The 14,311-nt window shown below is 38.7% G+C and overlaps 1 protein-coding gene across 4 annotated transcripts in view; it reads left to right on the plus strand.

Moving 5' to 3' along the window:
* SEMA5A (semaphorin 5A) overlaps nt 1-14,311 on the plus strand; it is a 314,285-nt gene that overhangs the window by 102,261 nt on the left and 197,713 nt on the right. The window lies entirely within an intron of this gene.

Raw genomic sequence — 14,311 nt, forward strand, 5'->3', positions numbered from 1 at the left:
AGGAAAAAGAAGATGCAGTAGCAGGAGATGCACACACTTTGAAAGGATTTTTGGCATGATCTCAAAGATTTCATTTTGTCTCTCATACACAGTATTAATAACCATGTTGTAACAACCATGTTGTTTATCTGCATAATTAATATTAGGACTGAAAAATGCACTTTTTTGCTCTCCCAGAATCTCTAAGAAGGGCTACAATAGATCAGAAAATGTTAGCAGCTCTAAAATTTCTTATCATAGAGCTTTCTTAAACTAGAATAAGATGCTTTGTGTCTTCCTTGGAAGCTGAAAATTTCTATTTCTAATTATTTAAAGTTGTTAGGAATTATCACAGAAAACAGATTTATATAAAATAGACCTCAAAGTATTGGATTGACAGGATCAGCCCAGGAGTGAGCAGTTGAGTGTTTCATGTGGTGAAACTGACTGACGGTGCATGGTCCCTCTTTGAAGTTCCTTCCTCTCTCTCTCTCTAAGGAGGATTCTGCATCTAGAAGTGGAAAAAATGTGCTAATCTGTTGAAATGCAGGCTTAAAGAAAAAGTAAAAAAAAAAAGTAAAAAAAAAAATCTGTCTTCATATGCTGGGAATTCATCAGCTACACTAACTAATTCCAGTAGTTGGAGTCAAGGGCTTGCAGCGATATAAGCTGGGGACGGAATGGCTGGATAGTGCCCAGGTGGAAAGGGACCTGGGGGTGCTGGTTGACAGTCGGCTGAGCATGAGCCAGCAGTGTGCCCAGGTGGCCAAGAGGGCCAATGCCATCCTGGCCAGCATCAGGAATGGTGTGGCCAGCAGGAACAGAGAGGTCATTCTTCCCCTGTACTCAGCACTGGTGAGGCCTCACCTGCAGTATTGGTCCAGTTCTGGGCCCCTCACTTTAGGAGGGACGTTGAGACGCTTGAGCGTGTCCAGAGGAGGGCAACGAGGCTGGTGAGGGGCTTGGAGCACAAGCCATATGAAGAACGACTGAGGGAGCTGGGGTTGTTCAGCCTGGAGGAAAGGAGACTCAGGGGTGACCTCATCACTCTCTACAACTTCCTAAAGGGTAGCTGTGGTGAGCTGGGGGTCGGTCTCTTTCTCCGGGCAACAACAGACAGAACAAGAGGACACAGTCTCAAGCTGTGCCAAGGGAGATACAGGCTAGAATTAAGGAGGAAGTATTTTACAGAAGGAGTGGTCAAATACTGGAATCATCTACCCAGGGAGGTGGTGGAGTCATCATCCCTCAAAGAGTTTAAAAAAAGACTGGATGTGGCACTTGGTGCCATGATCTAGTTGAGGTGTTAGAACACGGGTTGGACTCGATGATCTTAAAGGTCTCTTCCAACCTAGAATTTCTGTGATTCTGTGATTATAAATCAAATATGACTTAGAACTGGGTGAAAGGAAAGAGGGCGCAGATCACAGAATGGATACACAGAAACTCACTGTGAAATCCTTGATCTTTGCACACCTTTTCAAATGCTTACAATGTGAAAAAAAAAGGAAATTATGCTTGAGGTATCTCAAGAGTTAGGGCAGAAAAAGGGCTTAAATAAGCTCCTCATTAAAGATGGTCTTAGAAATTTTATTAGTATTAAATTTTATTTTATTTAGATATACTTTTTGTTTGCATATAGATAAGAAATGTTAGCTCTGTAAGTGTATTAGGGTTTACTGATGGTCAGCTACTTGGAAAAAAAACATTCTCCTATTATAGTGAAGGAATTATAGGATAGTGTTTAACTTGAACAGTTAAAAAAGGCTGTAAAAACCACATTTGCTCTATGGGAAACAACAATGCTTTATAAAGGTTGAACTATTCTTAAGCAAAAAAACCCAAAGCAAAACAGTTTAGTGGTGTTATGTTTGTCTAAATATTTTCAGCATTTCATAGTCCACCTGCTCTACAGAACCTTTGTGGTAGCTCTCTGTGGACCTGACCTTTTATTAAATCATATAAAAACTCAACAAAACAAAGCCAAAAATAAAAGCAATCAACAAAAAGGATAGAAGTAGTTACAGTGGCAGCTTGTTTCCCCTGACACACACTTTTTCTGAACTTTGAAACACCAGACCTTTCCAAACTCAGCTGAAGACTTGCTCTGTAGATGGACCCAATCCATGAGGTAGAACTGAAGGGGCCATCACAACTGCTTAGAAGTGTGTGAGTGAGCTGGAAAAAAAATTGACCCAAACACACTTTCAGGTGTGAAATTTTAGGTATTAATTGTCCCGCAGCTTACCTGCATAAAGTTGGGCTTTTCTATAAGAAATAAAATGCAGTTATGAACTTGACTTAATTGATACTGGGAGAACAGCAGAGATCATTTGCTCTCGGGCAAGTCTCATTCTTCTAGGCTACCTTAAAATAATCAGAATTTAAAGTTGTGCTGTCTCAACAAAAAAACATCAATTTACATAATTTTAGAAGCTATATTTATGGATAATTTAAATACATACTGTGCCATAACAAAGTTATCTGTTGAATAAACATGCTCAAAAATAGCATGTCTCAATCCATAAGAAATGAACTTAAACCCTTCATTTCAACTTGAGGTTAACCAGAAAAGAAAAATAGTGTAGTTATTTTTGATTCCTTGGTTAGAGAATCCTAAGAAATATATTTTCTTAACCTTATTGTCTGACCACCACAGAATTCCCTTAGTTGATGTTTGTCTAAGTAATATAGACTCAGTACATTGCTCTGCTCATTTTATCCTGTGGTTTGTGCATGCACTCAACATGTGCCAGGAGGAAATAATATGTGGGCTGGATGAAGGAGGATAAATGGCATATGAACTTGATTTTGTTTGTACTCTTCTCTTTCTTCTAATCCTGTTGGAAGTTTTCTTTTAAACTAATAGTAGTCTACTAAGCTGCTTAGTTTTTTCTTGTTTTTTCCCAATTTTTCATATATAACATTTCAAAGATGATCTGCCAGAATCTGCATTGGGATTAAGGTGTATTGCTTTCCATTCTGTATTGTCTTTTGGGTTTTTTCTTTAAATGAAGATGATTCATCAGTGAAGAAGCATTGATTGCTAGATGTTGCAACTTTGGTTTGTCTAGATGATAGGACTACAAGATGGTTTGCACTACCTTGCCAAGAACCAGTCCCTCTTAAAGAGGAAAATAATTCCTTTACCAGTTCTCTATTTTTTTGTATTGAATCAGGTTTGCTTTTACTTTTGTACAGGTGATTAAGCTTCTGGTATGGAGCAGCAACCTTCAACTCTTTACTGTTAATTAAAAAATATCTCTGGAGACTGAAGGTTCTATCCTCCTATATTTCCCTGAATCACCCAGTGTCATTGATGCCCATTCACATAAAAATGAAAGAATGTCAGGGGATGAATTCTCTAAGCAAAGGACTTGCATTCAGCTACTTTTTTTTCCCCTCTGAAAGTGATCATTTTTTAAAGCAAGCATCAATTCAAAATTATTTTGGCATCCCAGTGAGCTGCTGGACCTTCATGGAATGCTAATAATTTTCATAAATTTTGATAATATAGAATTATCAGTGGCTACAACGACTAGTGAGCTGTGCAGACATGTCCTATGAGCCTTTCCATGGCTGATTTGTTCCTTATTGCCCTAATGTGACTCTTTAGGGCATGTACAGTTCTCTGGTTGTTAACAAAGAGCAAGATGAGTGAGAGGCTCCTGCCGCATTCGACTTTCTGTACAAAGTGGGCAGATGGACTTAAAATCTGGAATTTTTGTTCTTTTTTTTTTTCTTCTTCAAAAGAGCTGTATTTTTGCTAAAACGTTGTAAATCATCCAAACTGGGATATGTTAAATAAACAGATCAGCAATCAAGAAATAGAGCTGGTATGCAGATGAAGTTCTGTCAATTTTTTTGTATGTGTGCTTAGAGGAAGAGGGAGCACAATATTGCTCTGATTTCTTTTTTCTGTTTTGCCTTTTTCCCCACCAGATAGAATTTCAATTTTTTCATAAGAAAGGACTGGAGAAAAGGGGGCTCAGAGGTGACCTCATCATGCACTACAACTGCCTGATAGGAGGCGCTAGCAAGGTGTGGATTGGTCTCTTCTCCAAAGTAACAAGTGGTGGGACAGGAGGAAGCGGCCTCAAGTTGTGTCAGGGAATACTGGATATTAGGAAAATCTTTTTCATTGAAAGCATTGTTGTGCATTGAGCCAGGCTGCCCAGGGAGGTGGCAGAATCACCAAATCTGGATGTATTCAGTGGAGATGTGGCACCTGGGGAATTGGTTCAGTGGTGAACTTGGCAGTGCTGGGTTAACAGCTGGACTCGATGATCTTATTGATATTTTCCAGCCCAAATCAATCTATAATTCTGAGTAACTTAGACTGTTAGGTCAGAAAAGATGTCAACAATGGCAGTTACTGGCCCATCTGATCCTGGGCAACTTTGTTTTCATACTTTGTAATGGCAGAGTTACTGGAAAGACTCATCCCAGTGCTCTTCCCTTCCAGATCCTGCGCAGTGTTTATGGGGCCTGTATTGCTGTCACTTGATGGCACCTGCTGCCCTTACTGCCTGTCACTGAATGTCACCCTCTGCTGTCTATCACTTTGGCTGAGAGACTGGGGAAACCCTGGCCTGTCCTTTGGCCTTGCTTCAAGCTCTAAGGTTTCAAGAATTTTAAGAGGTTGGGAGGAAAAACATTAAGTAATGTTTTGGTTTTCTTCCTAATTTCTTAAATAACCAGAGCCTTACCAATAACCTTACTAAGATACATTTTGTTTTTTGATAACTTGGGTGGAAATAGAGAACCACAGTCAGTGTTTCTTCAAAGCGTTGATTGTTTTTTTTTTTTTTCCACATGCTTTCTTCCCTGTCTTCCTTCTGTGGCAGTGCTTGTCTGCTGTTGACAAGACTTCGGGACACTGGGTAGCAGCTGATTGTGTGTGGCTGAATGTGGTAGATACTTACTTGTTACATGACAACTTGTCATTTTCAGGTTGGAAAAAACTTCGACTTGTCCTAAGCTTGTCTTTCCATTTCCAGTGCTCACTTCAGATTTTGGTTTGATGGATTTATAGCTATTTTCTACTATTTCTGAGAGTTAGGACCTGACTGGTTTACAACCAGCTCTACAATAAACCTACTAAAGTAGTTGTTAATAGTGACAAACCCCTGGAGTTTAGCAGTGTCTTTTAGAACAAAAGTAAGTTCTACAAAGGGAAGTGTTGACTGTAGTGTTTTGATTCATTCTTTTATTTCTTGCATGTTGTTTTCTTTTTTTGGCTTTGGGGCATCCTTTTATTTTTGTGGTGCGAGAGTGGAGGAGGTGGGGAATATATTGCTCTTTGAAGTCCTGGCTCCAAACTCTTAAAAAGATCAGTGTCAGGCTTTGTTCTCTATACCCTTTGTCTTTATAATATGTCTTATTTTGTTAGGTTTTGTATTTCTTCATGAAATATCATCTGACCTTAATTTTTTGAGCTACAGTCTTGGGCAGAATTGATAGGATCAGGAAATTTTATTTTGCTGAAACAATGTAAATAAAAAGGTTTATTAAGTTCATATGCCAACATAAGTAGGAATGCATCATTGCAGAATGGTCAGTTCTAGCAAAAGAAGCAAAAATTGAAGCATAGATATTTCCAACAAAAGTAAAAGTGCATAACTGTCTAAGGGCAGTCTGTATTTTGTTTCTGCTCCCAACAGTACATGTATTGAAATTGAGCAGATTTCTTTAGAAAACTCCATCTTGAGACTAAATAATAATTTCCCATAACTATAGAACATGATTTCCTTCAAAATGAATTCTTTGGCTGGCTGTCAAAGCCAGCATGCAAGTGTTAAAATGCAAAAGGTTAAACCCCTCTGAAGAGAGTGCATGACTGAGGATGGCAAATGTTTTTCATGGTCAGTCTGTCCCTCCATCACATTGAGGAAGATTGGCAGCAGCAGCACAGGGACCAGAGGTGGTAAATGTAAGGAGTAGCTGCTCTGCCTGGGAAGAGCATTAGGGCTCTGTGCTGGATGAGGTGTGAAGTTAGTGGGTTTTGACTGTGCTGGAAGCACTGAAACCACTTTCATCTAGGTGGGGGTTCAGTCTTTTTTTGCCTTACACTTTCTTGTATTTGTATGCAATATGTGTGTTTGAACAATGAAGCATAAACAACTCTGAACTCTTGTTCAGAAAAATAAGAAATAACTAGGCTTTGCAGCAGATGTTCCTGTCTCTTCCCTGAGGGCACAGTCAGAACCCAAATTCCCTTTAATTATCCCAGTAATAGACATATGTACACACATAAGAATGCAGCAATATGTACTTCTAGCTGGGGAGCTCTGGCAGGGCAGAGAAAACAGGAATGCAGGCTAGATTTTAGATCTTGAAGGTTAGAGTGCATTGTTCAAGCAGGTGAGCGAGCTGGGGCAGGGCAACTGCTGTGACTGCATCTGGAGAGCAGTACACAAGTGGCCAGGGCAGCCACTTTGTGCCTTCTGAGAGAATCAATGACAGATGTGAGTACTTGGGTAAAAGGAAGCAAGTTTACCCTAGGCTTAAGAAAGAAGTTCAAGTTTCATGCATTCAAAGTCAAGAAGCATATACTGTAGCAAGTATGTTCATTTTGTCTTTTCCCCATTAATAATAAATTACTTACAGCCCTCCAAAATTGTTCTGAAGCTGTAATAGCTGTTCATAAAACGAATGCGCAGTAAACAGGTGGTGAACTTTCTGGAGAATATCAAGAGGTTTATGGTCTTGGGATTTGTTTTATTACAAGTGATTTAAAATGGAGAGGAGCACAAGAAGCTAGCAGAGCTTCTAGATAAGGGTAGATGTAGATATTTATTTCTTGGCTTCTGCAGTTCTCTTTGTATGGAAAAGCAAGCTTCAGGACTGTATTAAGTTTTATTGCTTAGTGGAAGGAAGGCAGCTGGTTTGTTTATGGGATCTAGAGACCTCCAGAATACTGCAACTGGAAAAGGATCTGTAGTTTTGAGGTTGATTTGTCTTTTTGTTGGTTCTTTTTTTCTTTCTTTCTTTCTTCCTCCCTCCCTATAAGCAAAGATGAGCTCTGAACTGCAGATGGAGATCTGACATATTTTCATGTTTCCAAAGGAGAACCAAATGTAGTGTGGTTAGAATTAAAAGAGGAATCTTTTAGTTTGTGGTTGCTGATTTAATCATTTTGGGCAACTTTGTAACTTCATCTTTTCCTTTATAGAGGACTGGATTGCATTAAATAATCCTGCCAAGACAATTTTTTTTCCCTGGAGGGAAGAAGTGATGTTTTGTTTTCTTATATCTTCCTGGATACCTTTTTTGGAAACTATAGAGTTCCTACTGTCCAATCACTAATTACCAGAATGCCTATATTTTTCAATGTGTTTTTCAGATTAAAACTTATTAATCATTTCTATAGGAAATATTTTGAATTTTCAATTCTATTAAAAATAAGGGCTTGAGTAAACATGTAAACATATTCTTTCATGTCTCAGTTATGATGTCCATCCACATACTCTTAATTCTGTACACAGCCCTGGTATAAATAAGTTCTGTATAGCAAATGAAATGTCTTTTTCATTAAAATGCAATACTGAGTACTGTAACAGATCTATCTGTCCTAATCCTTTCATTTTACAGAAAAACATTAAATGGTGCTGGACAATGCTGTCTTTTTGTTGTTGAACTACTGCTCTTCTCCTCATATGTTATATCCAGCCTGCTTCTGATGTACTCCAATTAGATTGTTAGAGCCTTCTGGTAGCACAGACCATTAGATTTATTTACATCTGTGGCTCTCCTTAGGCCTGACATTTGAATATTTGTAGCTTATCTATGAAAAAGTGGACATGCCAACTACATTCTAGTAACAGGTGGACCAGGAATTTTGCTGGAACACTGAGATGGGATTATCTTTTCAATTTGTATTTTTTTCTTCCTGAAAACATTTGTCTCTTTCTGTGAGGTGTAAATGTTAGAGACTTGCTTACTCCTTGTTTATTTATTTGACTAAGGTTCTCGATGCAGTAGTTTTTCCTCTTTGTGTATGAAAAATTAAAGAAAAAGCACCTTCCTGGTGCCTTCTAACTCATCCTGGTGGTGTACATAAGTGCCTAGTACTTAATGTTGTGTTACTTGGGCATTTTCTTTCTCCTTCTACTTAACTTCAACTCTGGAACCAGAAATGAAGTGTAGGTCCTACCTTTGAGCTCTGCTATTGTAGGATGCATTAATAATTATTTTGTCTGCCCCTGCAATGCGTGCTAAAGGAGGACAGCAATAGGAGGATGTAGGAAGGATTAATGGATACCCAGACTGCTGACCCAGGGCTGTCATTGTATTTGCTTTGCATCCCACAGCACCTCTGGATGTACAGCCTGGGCAAGGGGCGCTCTGCAGAATCTCCCTGTGGGATTTTCTCTAGACCTGTGGAATAAGGCTCCACAGCATGGGCAAGGCACACACCTTGGGGATACAATTCTGCAATAAGCAGTCAGGGTCATAAAGCTGAGGAGGTGCATGGTCCTGGAAGCAGGTCTACCAACATAACTCTGCATGTAGAAGGCATATGTTTGGAATGAAAGGAAAAGCAGCCTGTAATGGGCAGGTCTTCCTGCTTTGCAGTGAGCTGCTGTCTTCCAAGTGCTTGGCTTCTACCATGGGCCTTATGGAAGAAGAGCAGGGCAGATGTTTGTGCTTAGATTCTGTAATGAATATAGTTTAGCATATTGTTTTTGCTGGAGTGCTGTAACCCGTAGAATGAATCTTTTCTGTAAGAGAAATCAAAAATATTTGCTGTGTTAATTATAGTTGTTTGATGAGGGTTTTTTTTTGTTTATGATTATTTTATCATATTTTTTACTTTGCTTCTCAAAAGAAATGGCACTTTTAATGATTTCATGGTTAATGCATCCAACAAAAATTAATTGGGAAAAGTCTGCTCTGGCCTGTTTTGCAACAGAGCTAAGCTAAGGTTAGAATAGGAATTTGCTTCAAAGTAAGTAAAAATAAAGCATGACTTCACAAGTATATAAAGAATAAGTTCCATTTGTATGGTTTAAAGACTTTGTACCAGAAATAGAACCACCACAGTTGTGGTGGAGCTTCATGGCACTGCAGCCTGAGGAGTGCACAAAGTAGTTTGTTCAGGTGCAGCAATGGGTTTCTTTCCATTGCAATGACAACCAGACAAGCCCTGATGCCTAATCCAGAAGTTTGTTTGCAGCTGTATTTTCAGAAAGTCACCTGAGGGAAAAAAAAACCTGTATATGATGTCTTATATTGTCAGGTACGTGTTTGTAACTGTAGTTGCTTTCTACCCAGTATTTACTTTCTTTTTTAAACCTATTGATCAAAAGTATTTAAAACATTGGAGTCATTGCATACAAATGCTGAGAGGCACATGCCTTGTACAAGTTCTAAAAAATGAGTTATATTTCTAACAAACTAGGCTTCAGCTCCTATCTGGTAAGTGGAGGTGTGAATTGTGTTTCAGGAGTCATACAGCTGTTCTTTTGCTGAACTTTCCTGATGGAGTCCTCTTTTTAGTTGGAACCTGTGGAATAGTGTTGGCATGTATTTCCTTTCTTCACTTGAGCTGTGAAGCACCTTTTTTCCTTTCATTTGCAGTGAGTCAATGACTTACCAGCAAGGGTGTGTATAATACATCTCCGTGAGGAGGGAATACAGTATGAAAGAGGTAGGAAAACTGGTCACTGGAAGTGTAAGGAAAAAGTATAGGCAAAAGTGAATTGTAAAATATTCTGCAGCAGTCTCTGTCTATGCCATCTTTCTTGCCTGTTTTCCCAACATGGAGCAATGCTTGTTAACCAGAAATAGTTCTGATTGAATTTATTATTCACAGATATATTTATAATATAACATTATTTTAAGATGAGAACAGTCACACTGAATCAATACCAGTGGTGCACAGAAACTGCTGAAGAAAATCTTGGTTTTTTTCAGTTCTAGTTTTAAGATAGAGACTGTGGAGTCCTGAAGCGCCACAGCAGAGCGTTTACAAGTGCTCCTAGCTGTGTCCTCCAAGAACCAATGTTGTAAAGAAACCCCCAGGCTGGACATGCTGAATGAATGAACAGGTGGATTTCCTCTTGCCAGCCCTGACACCTTGCTTAATAGATTCCCCTGGGGTTAATGGCACTGTCACAAGGGCACCAGTGGTGATGCCACCAGGGGTGATGCAGTGGAGTCAGCGTGGCACATCCCTGGGGAGACTTCTGACATGTCTCGCTGCCTTTGAAGAGGATAGTGGTGTAACTTGAGTATCATAGGAGGAGCTCTAAGGCTAAAATTGTCACACAGCTTCAGGAAGATGGAGTAATTGTATCATCCTTAGATTAGATACATTTAATTGTAAAATAGCTTTAGCATGCAGAAATATATTTTTATTTTCTTCTGATAAGATTAGTGAGTTTGTTGTACTGATGCCACCCAGAGACTTCTGTTAATATTGCAAATCTGCTAATTTTCAACTATGGTGTTATTTTGTATTGTTATTGTGGTGGTATTATTGTTGTGGTATTACTATTATTATTGCTATCGTTGTTATTTTGCTAACAGAGTTTCTTCAAGAAGGTGCTGCTGTGCATATGTTTAAATTGTGTTCACTATTTTCAAAAAGGACACCATGACACGAGGTGTCACATACATACACTCTAAACAGTACTGAAACTTTTAATATCTATGTTAATTTTAAAATGAAAACAGGAGGTCCTTATTGTCTTTGGACTTCGTTATTTGAAAAGTTTTATTATTATAGATCACCTCTGAATTTGGTTCTAAACATACCATTCTATTCCTTGTAAGTAATTTCTCAATTTATTTTAGTGTTTACTGTAGCTCTACTTTGAAGTACTGAAGAGTGAAACTTAGGTTAGAGGGAACTTTACAGTTTCATTTGCAAAGAACTGAAGAGTTCCACCCTTGGGGAGTCCTTGGAACAATGTAAACCAAACAAGTCATGGCCTGTTGGGCAGATGCTAAATTTAAAGTAAAACAGAGACAGGTTTCTAGTCTTTCATTTTTTTTAAATATGAGTATCTAATGTCCTACTGCACAGCTTTGATTGTTAACTTCCTTTGTCTTTAAACATCTTAAAGAGAATTCCTTGACCTTTCCTCTGAGCTGGGTGGAATCCAGTGTGTTTGCTTTGCTGTCGATTTATGGACCACGACAAACTTTGTTTTATATTAAATTGAAGCTATTAACCCTCCCTCCCAAAGCTCAAACCCCCCAGGAAAACCCATAACATCTGATTCCCAGTGTGTGAAAGAGAGCTGTAGCCCTCTCAGAAAGGCTTTTTTTCAACATCCATCTTTTAGTTCCATGGGAAACTATTTTTCTTGGGAATATTTTCGAGTTACAAGTCCTGCAGATTTCAGTCCTGTAACAGCAATGAAAAATTTTTTGGTTGTTTTTCTAAGGGTAAATATGTCTTGAATGTACCAAAAGGATGCAGTGAGTGTTGGCAATCACCTGCTGTCATGACTGTATGTGTACCATCATAGTTTCCCCTGGACAGCTTTGAGTCCCAGACTGATGTCTGCAGATTGGCAAACATGCCTACTTAGTTTTAAAGGAAAGACAAGTCCAGGCTGAAGGTGTGTTTCAATAAGTCTTCTCAGTATCAGGAGTAAGAGAGAAGTCAATAAAGAGCTTGGTGTTTTACTGTAATTCACATGAAGGCAGGGCAGAGGAGAGGGAGGGGAATGTCAGGAAGGGGAGGGTTAGGATGGGAAAGTGTAGGGATGTTGCTGTTGTCACCTGTGACCAGCAAGCAATACTGTTGGGTTATGTGTTGGCAGGGCAGCTTAACTGCCTTACACATTTATTTATGCTACTGTTGTAGTACACAAAATGTACTGCTGTGTTATTGTGTAAAGCTTGTCATGTTGCATCTGCATGAAAACCATTAATAAATTTAAATTATTACTTCTTACTACTTTAACATTAGGATTTTAATTGGAAGAAAAATAATTCGAGGCCTTTAGTAGCTAATTATGATTTTTTGACTCTAAGGAGATAATTCAAAGCAAAACTAAAAAGTCTTGTTTCACCTATGGGTTTCCAGCTAGATTTCACTGTTTCGGTGAAAGGAAACATAATTATTCTGTTAATTAGTTACATAAGCTTTTATTTTTGCTATGTACATGGGGTTGTATTGCCTTTTTAAAAATTTTTGCAGGCACTGTTTTTGTTCATTTTCCCTTACAAAAGTGTCATGAAGTTGTAGCTTTATCTCATAAATACTTATTTCTGTGTGACACATGCTGCCACTGTGACTCACAAGAGATACAGTTTCAGAGTGTTTTCTGAAAAAGAAGAGCTCTGGCAGCCATTTGCTCTTCCTGACCTTATTCCCTCAAGCAAGAGCACTGCTGAATGCAACAAAGACAGGATAAAATAATTTATATTTTGAAGGGGATTCAGATTTCAGAGAGATTTCCTAGCAAGTCCTCATTCTTGTTCTCTAGCCAGGGCTTGCCTTGCCCTGCCTGGCCCCCTGCTCCAAACCTGGAAGTGGTCTCAATCACCTGCTTGCTGTACCTTGAAGCTTTATTGTGTCGTGCTGAGACAGCAGGACAAGTGGAAGAGAATTGAGAGGCTTTGAATCTCAGTCTTCCCTGTGGCCTTCTGGCACTGCAGTATTTCTGTGTGCTGAGCTGTCCCTGGCCTCTCATGCTGTGGGGAGCCACTCCTCTCCTCTTCTTTCAGATGACCAAGGCTCTCACTTGTCCTACCAATGTAGAGCTGGGGTAATTCCATTCTCAGCTGCTTACCTTGTCACTCTTTCAGAGACTGATGTTTCCACAGTGGGTCTGGATGTTTTTTTTGTTTTGTTCTCTATTTTTTTTTTCCCTTCTTTTGCCAGTAACTGAGATTCTTTGTGATTTACCTCTAGATTTCCTCATCTTCATGTCCTACCTAATTTCTTAATGTTTTAGAACTTTACAATTGGTTGTTTCATATGAAATGCATGATTGAAAAGTTAAAGCTGCAAAATCAAGTGCAAAAAGTTTAGGAAACACCTCTTTTATGCTTGCCTGTGTAGCCATATATATATATTTAAATAAAAATAGATAAGTAAGTATGTATAAGGCTATATATACAGGCCTGTAATGTATATGAGTGTTTTTCCTCCCTCAGAATCCTGCTGGGTTCTCTGCACAGCATCTGCAGTAATGGCTGATGGCAGCTGTAATCACAGTTATCTAATATGTGGCCAAATCCCCTTTCCACCCCAGTGTCTGAATCCTGGTTTGAGCACCCATCCAATGCAGATGGAAATCAAGAGTGAATTTAGCTACAAGTACTGCAGAACATGTACAAACTGGCATTGCTAGCCTGAAATTGCCCAGATGTAATATGTACTGACATTAAAAATGCAGAAGTTACTTTTCTGACACCCAAGTGATTCTATTTCACAGTTCCATCTGTTTTTCCAAAGTATATGATGATGCAGCTTCTGCACACTGCATTTAATGGTTGTCTGCAATGGCTGAACACGTTTTGACTCAGAATAACATTTTTCTCCTGGGCCCATTCCTTAGGAATGGATAGCCCACTTGTGCTAAAACTTTAAATTAGGAACAAATCATCCTGAAACAGGCACCAGACATGGATTATTTTGACTGAGACATTTGCAAAAGCAAAAATATACTCGTGAGTGAAGAAGCGAGCTTAGAATGAGTGTTTTTAACCTGAGCTGCAGCTAATGATACCATTGTCAACAATTGCACTTCTGCAGCACCCTCAGGGGGTTGGGTTGGTTTTGACTCCATGTTCTAAATGGTCATGACCATGAGCTTGATTTTGGCCTTTCAAGTGGCTCTTTTTCACCTGTAATCTTCAAATAAGGCCACAGCCCATTGAGCCGTACATACTCAGCCCTCTTCACCTTTCATGTAAGTTCCAGCCCACTGCTTTGTGTCTACATTAAAAAAACAAACAAACAAACAAACAAAACAAAACAGCTTCAATCAATGTCTTGAAAATTTCAGAATTCTAGAGAATGAGAGTTTTGTACAACTGGACTTATTTTTAGCGAGCCATTTCTACCATTTCTATTTCTACAGAAATTTTCTATATTCTATATGTCTATTTTAAAAAATTAAAAATAAAAGATAATTATGCTCTGTTTCCACAATATTGTGTTTATTTAGCCAAACTGTTAATGTCCAGTTAGTGATATGAATGAAAAAAGGATTAACTAGTAATGAAAATATTTAAAGATTTGATTTGAAACTCTTTACATGTGCTTAAATTTGAAAGTAGGAACATGTCTGTATTCTGAATACAAGTAATGCCCTTGGCTGATTTTCACTAATTCACATGCTTGTCTGCCCTGCTTAATGTAGCA

Source organism: Melospiza georgiana, chromosome 1 (assembly GCF_028018845.1).
Source record: "Melospiza georgiana isolate bMelGeo1 chromosome 1, bMelGeo1.pri, whole genome shotgun sequence".
NCBI lineage: Eukaryota > Metazoa > Chordata > Aves > Passeriformes > Passerellidae > Melospiza > Melospiza georgiana.